Consider the following 13,921-nt stretch of genomic DNA (forward strand, 5'->3'; position numbering starts at 1 on the left):
TGAGCACCTTTCCAGCCCTCCTAGGAGCCTCCTTCAGTCTCACCTGGACAGCCCACTGGTTCCCAGCCCACAGCCCCCTTCAGTCTCAATATTTGATTTTTTTTTGTGTTCCTCCCCACCCTTAGGTTGCTCTGGAGGTGAGAAAAGATCTGCTGTGGATTTGAAGGGATGAGGTGCAGAGGACATAACAACAGTGTCAGGACACAATAGAGTATGCAAGCACAGGGGGAGGCATGAGCAGCGTGCGTTACTCAAAGAGAAAGAAAGGTTCCAACAGCAGTGAGGCTTCCTCTGAAAGGCTTGAGAGCAACTGCAATCAAAGATATGAAAATAAAGAGGCTTTGAAAAAATTCTTTCCTTCCTTTCAACTTGATTTGCAATCTGCACTTCCTCCAAAACTGAGTCACCAAACTTATTTATCTCATCTCTGCTGTTAGATGTAAAGGAAGTAACACAATAGAGAGTTGGCAACAGAATTTGACACCCCTTTGACACAACAAGCAGTTATTAAATACCAAAGAAACATTTACCAAGCAGTATTATTATGGCATTTTGTGTTCTAAAGGGAAATCAACGGCTAAAACACACCAGTAAAGTTGAAGTTTATGGCAGCCTTAAGAGACAAAGACTCATTTATGCTAATGCACTGAGCACTTGAGCTATGCTCTGATCTTCTTATAGCAAATCAGGTCATATTCTAGTGGTATGATAGATGTAACTTGGCAAAGTACTTTTATGACTGAATACTTAATAAAAAAAAAAGATAACAAACAAGAAGAAAATTTCATGTTCAAGGAACAGAAGTAAGAGAAACTTTGTGAAGTGTTGGGAATACCACAAGTCAAATAAAATACTATTGAATCAATAGTAGGAAACAACTCTCAAGGTTATTGGTGCAACGTAAGAATTACTGTATGCACATATAACAAGTTCATAGGGAAATGATGTATTACCAAACACAATTTAGCACAGGATATTATTGCAGTTTGTATACTTCTTACTTGCTGGAGAAGTCACAAGAAATTCTGAGAACCATCTGAATTGCTGACTGGGAAACAAACTAAAACCATGTTTCAGGGGCACAAACAGCAGGTCTACAACTAACTGTGATAGTAGTTCACTACTAAACTTCATGTTTGTTCTTTCGAGTCCTATTCCTGCCACCATTCTTACCAACTTCTTTTGTGCTCTGTGTTTTAGAGATGTCTGGAGGAACTCATATCTGCCATTTTTGTGTGTGCTAGGAAATGAAACACACACATTTGTAACCCTGCATGGGCTTTCTTTAAAGTAATAACTAAAAAACAAAACCAGCAACAACCAAGAACAAACAAACAAAAAAACCCTCTATTGTAAATACGGAAAGAAGGCTTAGAAATTATATGTAGCACAGCTGGTTCTTTATGTGTTAAGAGAATGAAAAATATTTTGGGAAAAAAAAAGGCATTACTTTAAATGCTAATTCCATTAAGACTTCATTTCATCCAGATTTCCACAAGGAGCTTCATACTGGAAGAGTGGTCAGAAGCATGCAAACAGCACAATAAATCAAGGGAGTAGTTTAGTAACCACAGATTAATAAAACCCTATTCAGTTACTGCTTTCCAGCACACTTGAATTATATTTCATTTGAACACTGAGTTACTTATGTTCAGTTGACATAATGATTTTAAATAATTTATGATAGTAACATATTTGAGTCATCTAGTGAAAAATTTCTCAACGAGTTGGTAGAAGATGGTCCTCAGATCCAAACACAGCCTCATACTTCCCTCATAGAGTTTAATAAATGAACAGGAATCTATATATCTTTTGCACAGAATTATAGCTTTAATAAACAAATCTAAGTTGAAAGATGCTCGTGAAGCTGGAGGACCCTAAACTGCATGTACTTTAATCTATGTGATAGTTCAAGGACCGAAATGAATTTTGAACTCCCCAAAGCCGTACACTTTGGCAGTGACAAAAATAATCACCTCACCAAGGTTTTTTGCAAAATGTCCAGCTCTTAGCAAAGCTCATGCTTCAGAAGAATTGAAGCTGGCAATTAGTAGCTAACAAGGTTTTTGATGTTTAATTCATTTTACCTTGGTTAAAACAAGAATGAAATTTACCTGTGAGCCATAATTTATTATTTTAGTTGCAAGTATATTTAATCAGCAAGCTCAATTAAGGATTCACTGTATAAACATAAACTTTTTCAAGAACCAGTGAGCTACAAAGTAGTATTAACTGAATGAGTATATTTGGGGGTCCTGTTTGTTTATCCAGGACTGTTTGCACTAACAATTATCTAGTGCCCCAGAAGAACAAACACTCACAAAATGACTTAGCAAGTAACCCCATCTCTTCTGGTTTGGCAAAAGCAAACTGATGGAAAAGGCAAAATAAAAAAGCAATGCAACATAAAATCTTTCAGAGGGAAAAAAAAAAACCAATATTACAGCAAAATTATCTGAAAAGGGTGAAGTTAAATGTCAATGGACTGTTAGCGTATGTCTTTATGTAAAATCCTCTGTGGTACACTGGGACAGGAAAGTTTGGCTTCGGGTCAAAGCCTGGAATGTTCCTAGGAAAAAAAAAAAAAAAAAGTAAAAGAAATCTCTTGTGTCATCTCTTGCTTTCACAGTGTTACCTTTTGGTTATTCACTAGTTGTGTCTGAATATAATTGTGTACTTAATTTCAAAGTGAGTTAGTGCAGATGCCAGAGCGCAAGCGGGGACTAAATGTCTCCTTATTCTTAACTGCTTTGGAAGCTACATGAACTGTTTCATTATTTAGACTGTTTCTCAGTTTTGCCTAAATGACAAGAGCCTTGTATCAAAGATGGACAGAAGTTCTTCTCTGACTATTTGGCAATGCAGTCTGGTTTTTTCCCTCCGTTATCTCTCAACACAGAATTTACTTATAAAAGAGATATTGGCATTCCTCTGCTAAGGCAATTGTTTCCCAGTCAAATATAGTTTAATGCCTCTGGCATTATGCCTAATGATAATAGTTTGGAGTGAGACTTCCCACATCATATTGCATCTTTTGATTTTACTTAAGTAAAAAACAAAAAAAACAAAAAAAAAAAAAAAGAAAAAAAAAAGAAAATGTACCAATCTCCTAAAGGAGGTAAAGAAACAAATTAAGGGTTGGGGTTGTAAACACTTAGGACACTTTAATTTGCAGGGTTCTTGGGATTATAACAAATTATATTAAGCTAAAGATGGGAGTGCTTCCTCTTCTTCAAACACTGAGGATGCTTATTCAAATTAACAAGTTAACTAGCAAGTAAGATAATACTTAATGACAAGGTCATCATTAAATTTTTTTTCTTTTCTTATCCCCAACATTTATTCAACATATATTCAACAGCTAATACAATAAAACACACATTTAGCTCTGTGAGGTCCAGAGAAATGAAACTAAACTTCAGAATCATGTGGTAATAACTGAATTTATATATATTTAAATGATCATAAAATTTCTAAAATTTTCTTACATGTATAACATAAGCTGGATTGATATAAAGTCATTGTTAGGTCATTCTCCATCATCTTTGTTAAGTTGTGGGAAACAGGAGATGTGACTGAAGACTGGAGGAAAGCAAATGTCACTCCAGTCTGTAAAAAGGGCAAGAAGGAGGACCCAGGTAACTATAGACGGGTCAGCCTCACCTCCATCCCTGGAGAGGTGATGGAACAACCTAAACTTCATGCCATCTCAAGGCATATCAAGAAGAGGGTCTTTAGGGGAAGTCAACATGACTTCACCAAGGGGAAGTCATGCTTAACCAACCTCATAGACTTTTATGAGGACATAGTCAGGTGGATAGATGATGGTCAAGCAGTGGATGTTGTTGGAAAGTAAAATGTGGGAAAGCAAGACGTGCGGTTCCAGTCACATGAATGATGAAGAAAGATCAATACTAACATGACCATTTGGACAGTCGAAGACATACTAACATAATAATATATAAAGGGCCTTGGACAGATTACTTTGAAATACGTTTCTCGTAATTGTAAAAAGTTATAGCCCAGACTCGTGAGAATGGTATCTCGGGCCGGATAACTGCCCCCAAGTGCATGGGATGCGTGAATGTCCTTGTGCCTGGTCTGTGAATGAGTGGAAAAAGAAGTGAGACAAACATCATATGAGTTCAGTGTGTTCTTAATAACAATTAGTGGGAAAACACCTTTTTGTAAACATCTTAATCCAGGCCTGTATCTGTGAATCCTATAAAATGTCAATGGTGAATAAAGAAAGCAGCCTAAGCCTAGGCCTAAGTCAGCTCTCTGCTTGGCTGGGTTCTGCACTCCTTCCTGAACAAGATCTCTACCTCTGCGTGAATTTCTGTCTGCGTCCTGGTATGCGCCGCTCCTAATTGCCGCAGATGTGGTCTATCTTGATTTCAGTAAAGCATTTGACAGAGTCTCCCGCAGCATCCTCCCTGCCAAATTGAGGAAGTGTGGTCTGGACAACTGAGTAGTGAGGTGGACTGGCAACTGGCTGAAGGAAAGAAGCCAGAGAGTTGTGATCAATGGGGCGGAGTTGGAGACCTGTATCTAGTGGAGTGCCTCAAGGGTCAGTAGTGGGACCAGTACTATTCAATATATTCATCAGTTACTTGGATGAGGGAACAGAGTGTACTGTCAGCAAGTTTGCTGACGACACCAAGCTGGGAGGAGTGGCTGACATGCCAGAATGCTGTGCTGCCATCCAGCAAGACCTGGACAGGCTGGAGAGTCGAGCGGGGAAAAATTTAATGAAATATAACAAGGGCAAGTGTAGAGTCTTGCATCTGGGTAGGAACAATCCCAGGTTACAGTATAAGCTGGGGAATGACCCATTAGAGATCAGCATAAGGGAAAGTGACTTCGGGGTCCTGGTGGACAGCAGGATGACCATGAGCCACCACTGTGCCCTTGTGGCCAAGAAGGCCAATGGCATCCTGGGGTGTATTAGAAGGGGGGTGGTTAGTAGTTTGAGAGAGGTTTTCCTCCGCCTCTGCTCTACCTTGGTGACACCGCATCTGGAATATTGTGTCCAGTTCTGGGCCCCTCAGTTCAAGAAGGACAGGGAACTGCTGGAGAGAGTCCAGCACAGGGCAACAAAGATGATTAAGGGAGTGGAGCATTTCCCTTATGAGGAAAGGCTGTGGGAGTTGGGGCTCTTTAGTTTGGAGGAGACTGAGGGGTGATCTCATTAATGTTTAGAAATATGTACAGGGTGAGTGTCATGAGGATGGAGTCAGGCTTCTCGGTGACAACCAATGATAAAACAGGTGGCAATGGGTACAAACTGGGACGCAGAAGGTTCTACTTAAATATGAGAGGAAACTTTCTCACAGTGAGGGTAACAGAACAGTGGAACAGGCTGCCCAGGGAGGTTGTGGATTTTCCTTCTCTGGAGACATTCGAAACCCACCTGGATGCCTTCCTGTGTATACCTCATCTAGGGGTTCCTGCTCTGGCCGGGGGATTGGACTAGATGATCTTTCAAAGTCCCTTCCAATCCCTAACATTCTGTGATTCTGTGAAACTAAGATGAACTGATTCACAAATCAAGAAGTGTAAAAAATCAGTATGGCTACACAATGAAATATTTTTGAGTTTTATATATCCATAGACTAAGGAAATGTATGCAGAATATACAATATGGGAGTGGTAAGATACAGTCAGTGAAATTTTTTGGGATAGATATATTTCTTCAGGAACTAGATTCTGTTTTCACAAAACTCAGGTCACAAAATCCCCATTAACCCTAGTTCTGCCATTGCAGATTCAGACTAAAAAACCATTAACACAATACCAGCACACAATTTATATTTCTTCACTGATAAGAGGAGTATCCCTCCATTTCAGTGGGCAAATGCACCTCTATTTACTTTAAAAAAACAAACAAACAATGTTTAAACATAACTGCTGTTGATACACTAGCCTACCATGTTTTTTGGTCAGTGTTTTGCATGTGTATAATACAGGTTATTTGTATAAAAACATTTATGATTTTAGCAAAAAAAATATGGAAAAAAAATGAAACACATTGACTTCTAAGAATTCTTAGAAGGTCTCATCCTTTCAGAAATTCTTTAAATGTGTGTATCCACTTGACATAAAAGGACATTTTATGTGCTAATGATTACACGAGTGTGGACAGTGTAATCCAGTAACTATTTTAACTTGGATACCCGAAAATGGAACAGTATTGTAATGTCATTTAAAAGACAACAGGTATCGTAATTCCTAGGTACAATGACATGGCATGCCATTAAAAAACAAACAAAGAAACAAACACAAAACAAACAAACAAACAATATATATATATAACAATGTACAATGAATAATGAAAATTAAAACCAGATCAAAGAAAGAAGTGACATGATACAGAAGACATTCATTGAATCAAATTAATATGAATACGTTTTATTCCAATTTACAAGTCTATAAAGTTGCACATTTTTCTGTTTTGTTAATTGACAGAAATGTTTTCTATATACCAAGCAAAATGCAAACCAGGATTTCTCAACAGCTGTTACACCATTTCTGCTCATATGCTACCCCTTGAATCACAAACTTTAGCATGTCTTGAACTAACAAGATAAGTATAACTAAAAGAAATGACAAAATCTAATCTCAGAGAAATTCAAAAGTTCTATTAACGTAAATGAAAAGAAAATGTCAAGTCATTTTAAACTGCCCCAGGACAAAAAAAAATTCCAAGGTTCATTTAAAACTTCATAACCACAACAGTACTTGATTTTGACCTTTCCTCATTTTGATGGGATTGAAATTCGTTGAGTAAGTGAAAACATTTCCATTCTATTTTACGATTTTTAAATGAAATGGTTCATAGTATTAAAAGGAATATTCCTATTCTGCATTAAGCTAGAAATGAGGAAAATTTTTTTTACGATGTGGGTGGTAAAACACTGGCACAGGTTGCCCAGAGAGGTGGTAGATGCCCCATCCCTGGAGACATTCAAGATCAGGCTGAACAGGACTCTGAACAACCTGATCTCATTGAAGATGTTCCTGCTCATTGCAGGGGGTTTGGACTAGATGAGCTTTCAAGGTCCCTTCCAACCCAAACTATTCTATGATTCTATGATTCACGAAATCAAAACACTGTTTGTTATACTTTATGTTACCAAGTTACATATCACAGTGCAATAAATGTGTAATTGGTCTGAAATAGAGTAGTGGCAGCTTTAAGTCACTTTTCTGTCATGTCCAGACGTGTGAATCCAAGTCTGATTCTGGACTTGTAGAAGCTCCTAACTGGTCCAGATAGAATTGGGTACCTTGCTGGGACTGGGTATCAAATGCGACAAGTGAAAGATACAAGGCTTTAACAGTCCTCTCCACCTAGATGGTAACAAAAATCACAACAGCCTAAATAAAACAAAACAAAACAAAACAAAACAATCTGGCATCATGCAACTTTCAGTGTTTGTTTTCATACTGATACTTGTCTTGAAATTTGCTTTCTAGTTAGCGTTTACCATCCTCACTGGTTTTGCAACAGCTATTCAGTTTTCTCACTGATACTTAGGAATGGAATGGGGCTATCAGAAGTAAAAAAAGTTTGGGGAATATGTCTGCAAGTTACCTAGGAAGATGTGCAGAGAGGAAGCTTGAGAAGCTGTGAGATAACACTGAGTCAGTATAAGGTGGCAGAACAGAAGAAATGAGGTATACTTATTTTCATTAAATCAACACTCTGGTATCAAAATCACCTAGGTGAAACACCAGAGAAAAGACAAATTGGGGATTATAGAAGCAAGACCCTAGATCTGTTATTTAAAGTGGACTAAGGCTTCTCTGTGTTGTACTTCAGGTTTGAAAAAACTGTGTTGTTTACTATGTCAGGTCACTGAATGTGCTTGATTTTCCTCACAGCCTTTTTTCCCCTTTTTTTTAAAGTATAAATTTAGATATTTTCCATAAATAGTCAAGTTAATAACCAAAAAACTACAAGGAATAATTTGAAAAACTGATTGATTAAACTATTTCTATTACTGTGACTAAGTGACATTTTGACAGCTTTAGGTTGAAGTCTGAACTGCAACTTCACTTCTACTACCATGTCAGGCAATCAACAGCAACCTTCCCATCTAAAAAGAATTCCTATGATGACTCCCATGTGCACACGTGATCTATTGGAGTGCCTCAAGGGTCAGTAGTGGGACCAGTACTACTCAATATATTCATCAGTGACTTTGGATGAGAGAATAGAGTGCACTGTCAGCAAGTTTGCTGATGACACCAAGCTGGGAGGAGTGGCTGACATGCCAGAATGCTGTGCTGCCATCCAGCAAGACCTGGACAGGCTGGAGAGTCGAGCGGGGAAAAATTTAATGAAATATAACAAGGGCAAGTGTAGAGTCTTGCATCTGGGTGGGAACAACCCCAGGTTCCAGTATAAGCTGGGGAATGGCCAATTAGAGATCAGCATAGGGGAAAGGGACCTCGAGGTCCTGGTGGACAGCAGGATGACCATGAGCCAGCACTGTGCCCTTGTGGCCAGGAAGGCCAATGGCCTCCTGGGGTGTATTAGAAGGGGGGTGGTTAGCAGGTCAAGAGAGGTTCTCCTTCCCCTCTACTCTGCTCTGGTGACACCGCATCTGGTGAGACCACACCTGGAATATTGTGTCCAGTTCTGGGCCTCTCAGTTCAAGAAGGACAGGGAACTGTTGGAGAGAGTCCAGTACAGGGCAACAAAGATGATTAAGGGAGTGGAGCATCTCCCTTATGAGGAAAGGTTGAGGGAGCTGGGTCTCTTTAGTTTGGAGGAGACAGAGGGGTGACCTCATTAATGTTTATAGATATATAAAGGGTGAGTGTCACAAGGATGGAGCCAGGTTCTTCTTGGTGACAACCAATGATAGGACAAGGGGTAATGGGTTCAAACTGAAATGCAGGAGGTTCCACTTAAATTTGAGAAGAAACTTCTTCTCAGTAGGGGTGACAGAACAGTGGAACAGGCTACCAAGGAAGGTTGTGGTGTCTCCTACTCTGGAGATATTCAAAACCCGCCTAGGCACCTTCCTGTGTATACCTCATCTAGCTGTTCCTGCTCCAACAGGGGGATTGGACTGGATGATCATTCAAGGTCCCTTCCAATCCCTAACATTCTGTGATTCTGTGTGATTCTGTGACCACCATTAAAAACTACGCATTTTTTTTTGCAATCTGTGGGACAGCACAGCTATGGCATAGAGAGTGCTCACGATTTATTGCAGTTGCTGCTACAGTGTTGCCTTATCTGCAAAGTCTCTTATATAGACTACCATTAAACATTAATTTTCCTCAGGTTAAAGAGAAAACAAACAAGCAAACAAAAAAAAGCAAGTTATTTCAAATACCTATCAGTGAAGGGAGGTAGAATAATACTGTGCATGAACTGGAAATTCTAGCCACCAGAGATCTCATGGTCATGATTTGCATAGTCTACACTGCACTTCTCTTTTCTCAGAACAGATACTTCTATTTAGAAGAATCCAGTACTAATGGAAAATAAACACCAATAATTTAACTCAAAATTAATCAGCATAATTAGATCTTCCACTTGAATTATTATGATTGCAGCAAAAACCTCTTTAACTCCTCTGGAATCCAGAAAGCTGGAGTTTGTAGCAGTACTGTAGTAATATCATCAAGTCAAGTTTATTTATTGTCCAACTGTTCCTGCGGTAGTACATTGTCACAATGTATAAAAAGAGAACTTGAGATATGCAAAATATGCCACATGGGAAAAACAGCACTTAAAGTACTGTAAAATTAAAATAAACAAAGTTAAGTAACCAGTGAAAAACACTTAAAGCCCATCAGAACACATCTCTCTGAGAGCAGCACTGCTCACTGAAAATTTTTCTGGGTGGTACTGGATTGGACTGGGATGGCGAAATGGTCATCTCATCTGTCCATACTTGCAGGAGCAAGTTGTTAATCCTGCCACAAGGCTATGGCAGTAAGTTGCAAAGAAATACCAATTACAACCTGCTCCAATTTTAAAAAACAAGGTTGATTTGGACAGACACTGGTTAGTTGTAAAATGTGCTGGTCCAGGCATGCTGAGTTGCCACACAACAACACCTGTGCAAAGCAGACATGGGCGGACCAAGATAGGTGCCATCCCTATTCAATCAGTCACCTCATGGAAATTTCTCATTTTGGTTATCTGATTGTCTACTTAATTGACTACTGGTCAGTTTATATTTTAATGTGTTCTTGAGCTCATTGAAAGCCAGGATGCCAAAAACTGAAAGTCATAAGATTTTTTCTTTGTGTGTTGAGTCTTGGACATGCTTATGATACAATCTAATTATAATATGGGTGGGACTAATATCAGTAACTCCTTCTATGATGATCTTTTACGCTTCACTGAGTGTAGATGACAGACACTAAATGTGGATGAGGGAAGATGACGAAAATTTGAACTGTACAGTCAAACAGACTGGAAGACACTGCAGTCATGTTGAATAAGTGTTAAGAGGAATAGAATGAGAAGAATTGGGAAGGGAATCTGAAACTAGGTAGATCAGCAGAAAGGAGTTAGGGTAGGTCAAACTGGGGAAGCTTTTGGGCCACAGTCGCTTTGAAGGATGAGGAAGAAAAAGACAGCTTTCAGGAGAGTGAAAATGAAGGTTTGTAACTACCACAGAGCACTTGCCTCCAGCAAAATGGTACCCAAAAATTAAATCAAAATTCCACAGGCATTTTGGTAGTGTTACATCTGTTTTATCATGCAGAATACTAAAATTAAGCAATCTCAGCAAACGTATATATGATTACACTGTTAATATGGGCAGTAATATGGATTTAGTCCATGCTAACTAGTACCATTCAAAACAACAGGCTACATGAGTTAGGAGTTAGCATAAGGATCATTCTCAATAGGCAATTTTCTCACAGCCATTCTACTTCAGAGGATAAAGCAGCTAAATACCATGGATGTAGGCTGCCTTCTGGAACTCTCCTCAAAGCCAGAAGCCAGTTCCATTGATAATGATAAACATAAATTAGGAGCTTCATCTTTTGGAAATTCACAAAAAGTGGCAGAACACTACAACCATCAGCTCAAATGACAGCTCTAAAGTTTTCAAGCCTACTCAAAGTACCAGAAAGTACTTCATCATGGGCCACTTTTTACATGAACTTTTTTTAAAAATGGGTCTCAATGGAAAATTTAGATTGTGATTTATGTCACTGAAACTGAGTCATAGTGTATACACAAAATTACAATGGCTTAAGTTTGTATAGTTATACTTAATTCAAGTATTTTCTAACTTTTAACATACTTGAAAGATTTTAAATGTAAGTCTTGAAATCAAATGGGACTCAAATTCAAAAAATTCCATTGATGTCTCCAAAACTCACAGATATAGTAGGTGTACATCTATATTGGTACACTAAACAGTACCGAAGGACTTCTGCTCTTCAGAAACAGTCACTAAAGCAAAGCAGGAGCTTTGCTCTTCCTTTTTACTCTCCAAGTCTCTCAGTCAGGAGAGTAGGAGAGAGGACAGAGTTCAGGTCACAGTTCCTTTATTCACTTTAAAATCTATTTCAGGCAATAAAGAGCTTATAGTTTAAAGATTCCATCCTCTCACCCTGGGGGGATATGGAACTAGAGGGAGGTATAGGGTTCTTTTTCAGCATATTTTTGCCCCAAGGTAATGGAAGTAGGAAAGAAAATTCTCCAAACTATCTACCAAACATGTGTGTTAACAAACGTGACACAGAGCCAGACTGAAAATACCAATGAAAGAGGAAAAAAAATAAAAAGAGGAGAGAAAAACATGAGAGGAGAGAGAAGAGAGAGTTGATAAGAGAAAGGAAAAAAAAATGAAACATGTGAAAGAGAGGAAGATGGGAACATGGAAACATGTGTCGAGGGTTAAGATTGTGGGGTGACAATAAAACCCTGGCAGATGTATTGTTAACCTCCTCTCCCACCCAATTCCCTGTTTTGCCCATCCCTCTCCCCCCTTCCCATTAAGGACAGGCGATCTGGAGGGAAAGAAGGACAGAGAGAAGAGACTTGGAAAAATTAAAGATGTTTTACTAATGCTACTAATAAGAATAGAGAAAATAATACAAAATATACAAAACCAATCTTGAAAGTCTCAGCAACTGCAAAGCCAGCACCCAAATTCCTGGATTAGACTCTGTAACCAAGCAGAGCTGGATTCAGTCTCTCACTAGGCCTCAGTTTGCAGGGACGACTAGCAAGGTCCTCTCCTAATGTTGGCCATAAGCAGAAGGGAAAAAGGAAAAAGGAATGAGATCCTCATGATCTCCCACTTTTATATGAAGTATTCACGTGAATGGAATGTTATACACAATTGGTCAGTTTCTTGGTCACCAGTTTCTCGTTGCTCCTCTCGCGAGATGTCCATCCGTGCTTATCAATAAGTTTGCATTCCATTGCTAGGTTTACCAAAACATGTGTCTGGTTCTCCAGGAAAATGCAGCTAATATGAAGGCTTTAGCTGACAGGCAAATTCACTAAAAGAGAAACTCGTTTTTTAACAAAACCAGGACAACATGGTTTTTAGAAAATCATTCGCATTTCCCCATTAGATATCATTTTTCAGAACTGTTTTTTATGTAAAAATCAGTTTGATGAAACTCATATGTACTAGATAAATTTTGTTATTTTTTCATCAATAGTATTCCATATGCTAACTATGACTAGTAGGCTGAAGGGAAAGTATTTTAGGTTCATGAAAGAACCTAGCTAACTTCTTATACCCTCAGCAGACATGGAAAACAAAAGATTCAAGTTGGAGAAAGGCAAGTAATGTAAAACCCAGGGATAAGCTGACTATAAGTGGTAATGTCGAGAGGGTCAGAGATGCAGTAAGAGATACTTCCTTTACATTGTCAGTCACGGTAAGCATGCATATATATATGTATATATATATATTTTTTTTTTTACAACATTACCAGAACTATCAAAGTTCATCGCTTGTGACACACATACTGAAAACAAACTACTTGTGTGCAATTTTTAGTACCACCTGAATCACATTTGCTTGAAAGCATTCTTTAGCGTTTTAGAAATATCCAAGTGAAAGACACATGTAAAGAGAAGCAGCTCTGTACAGAAGTCCAGTGACACATTGAATTAAAGCAAATTAAGTCAATGTTAGCACAACACACTGATGCAGGAAATGAATATGGGTGTTGTAGGACTGTACAGCATGTCTGAGGATCTGGGACTTGGCAAACCTGTCACAAAGGAATGATTAAGGCACGAAGCTCAGCTAAATTAAGATCATGCAGCAGAACAAAATGCATGAATATTTTTAGAAACTGTTGACGTCCACGTAGCCCAGGGAAAAGACTAGCCTCTTAGTTTCACTGTAAGTGACAGCAGTGCCATCAGGGTAAGCTACAAGGACATACTGAGAGTAAATGGCAGACAAGTTAAATCTGAGACATATACAGGACAATGTGAAGTGATGGTTTGGCAGAAGTTCTGTAAAGTTAATGTCAAGGAGACTGCTGCCCAGAGTCCTCAAAATAGAAGTTCTTTTGGCAGTTAATAAACACAACAATGTGCACATTTGTCTAGGGGATCCTGGTATCATGCAGCTTTATCTGAGTTTGAAACTACGTAAGAAAAAAAAAAAAACTATTTGTAAAGCATTGTCATGGTTTAAGGCAAGGCAGCAATAAACCGTGGCAGACGCTCCCTGTTACCCCCTCATTTCCCACCACCCCTTTTCCTTTAGATTGGAAAGATGATAGGAAAGATAAGGGGAAAGGAAGAGAGACTTCAAGTTGTAGAGTTTTAAATGGTTTTACTAATGCTACTAATAAATAGACAATATATACACAAAATATAGAAAACCATTCTTGAGTACTCAATGTGGACTTGGCGTCACTCCAGCAGCAGCGGAACCGGGTGTGCAGAGCTGGTGGC

General features: G+C 38.7%; 1 protein-coding gene across 6 annotated transcripts in view; it reads right to left on the reverse strand.

Moving 5' to 3' along the window:
* The window catches only part of SNTG1 (syntrophin gamma 1), a 344,915-nt gene that overhangs the window by 158,186 nt on the left and 172,808 nt on the right, over positions 1 to 13,921 (reverse strand). The window lies entirely within an intron of this gene.

Source organism: Patagioenas fasciata, chromosome 2 (assembly GCF_037038585.1).
Source record: "Patagioenas fasciata isolate bPatFas1 chromosome 2, bPatFas1.hap1, whole genome shotgun sequence".
NCBI lineage: Eukaryota > Metazoa > Chordata > Aves > Columbiformes > Columbidae > Patagioenas > Patagioenas fasciata.